The sequence below is a fragment of the Cynara cardunculus genome, assembly GCF_001531365.2.
Source record: "Cynara cardunculus var. scolymus isolate 2C chromosome LG 3, CcrdV1, whole genome shotgun sequence".
NCBI classification, from domain to species: domain Eukaryota; kingdom Viridiplantae; phylum Streptophyta; class Magnoliopsida; order Asterales; family Asteraceae; genus Cynara; species Cynara cardunculus.
In genome coordinates this window covers 7,017,118-7,018,891 of record NC_037530.1, presented here as the reverse complement: position 1 = coordinate 7,018,891, position 1,774 = coordinate 7,017,118, and positions in this window count along the sequence as shown.

The window sequence follows — 1,774 nt, the reverse complement described above, 5'->3', positions numbered from 1 at the left end:
GGGGGGGTGGTCGACATATAGGCTACAATGTTGAACAAGAATGAACAATACAGAAGCAAGTCTTCCCCACGAAGGTTATTTTGTGACACTACAACAATGGTATGTGATATTAATATTTTATTAATTAATATAAATTTCTTTGTTAGAATCACTGATATAACATTATCACTTAACAAAAAAGACGGACGACATGCTAAAATTGAGCTACGGAAGCATGTATACTATGTTTGAAACCAGCTTGGAGGCCGCAATGAAAAACGATAAGGAGCTAGCAACCTTAAGGAATGTAGATATGGTATATTTTCTTTATAATTATACTAACTACACAAATATTAAACAAGAGGCGACATAAATGCTTGAAATATGCTAATGGCATTCATTTGCAGATTTTTTTCCCGATTCGAAGACAAAGTCACTTCTATCTAATTGTGTTCAACTTGAAAAATCCRGGGTTCTTAATAATCGATAACACAAAAACAGAGGTTGACATTCGAAGCAAGTATGGGGATCTGCCAACACAATTGGTAAGAGTTTACGAACTTTATCACATATGATAAACTAAAAATATTTATATTTGCAATTACTAAATGACTAATCACAATGCAAATTTGAAATGTAGCACAAGGCTCTTAATGACTACATGAAATCAGTGAGGCACCCCAAAGAAAAAATCATGGCTAATGTCACCGCCAAGGTCTGCAACCTGAAGTGGAGTACGGTACGAAATGGTGTTGACTGCGGAATTTTCGTAATGCGGCACATGGAGCATTATATGGGACAAGTGATAAACCGTTGGGATTGTGGTTTCTTTCAAGAGGGATGTGGACAAGAACAACAACTACGACGTTTAAGGCGAAAATACCTTACAAAGATCCTGCTTTCAAATGACAATATTTTAAAGGAAGCACTTTACAAACAGGCACTTGAATTTGATGAACTGGATGATAATCTGAAAGAATGAATCCTCACATATGCATTCAATAAAAGGGAGATGCGTTTTGGATCATATTAAGTTTTTTTATTTCTATGAGAAGCTCCTTAACCTTCCTCGTACTAGTGGATGAAAGACCTCGTMTGGGCAACCTATTTGCTAAAGTTCTCAATAACCTTATCAAGCTCTAAAGTGCTTGCTAAGAATTTCAATTGCACAGTTATAGTTGAGATTGTCATGGCGCAAAAGCATATATGGTCTGGTATTCCCTTGTTCCCTGTATTGGAAGGTTGGGTTTCTCATCTGAAAAAATATGAGAATTTCAAATGTATGATTTAAATAGGTAGAAAKATATAGGAAGTTGGATGTTTGTTCGTTTCATTTGCAGTTTAACAATTTCTTTATTTCATCACTAGTAGAACAAATGACAGATTGTAATGAAAACAATTGGGTTGAATTCGCATATGTTTTGGAAATTATACTTCTATGACAAATGGTATTTCCGTAAGCATAATCATGGTGTGAGCTTATACAAAACATTTATCACTTGTGTCGACCAACAATATTTGCTATAAAATACAGCATAAGGTTATTTTTCTAATCACACAACAATAACATAATTTACGATTTAACTGTGATACATTCAAAAATATCACAGGACATAGACGAATATATCACATACATAAGATCCATAAATTGAGAAGATTCCAAAAACCCGAAAACATATATAATTATCAAGTACAAAAATGTTTTATTATTAGATACTGTTGATCCTCTCTCTCAGTGATTTGATGATAATCCTTTTTTCCTTTCGATGTATTTTATGTTTCTGTACTTTCAGTT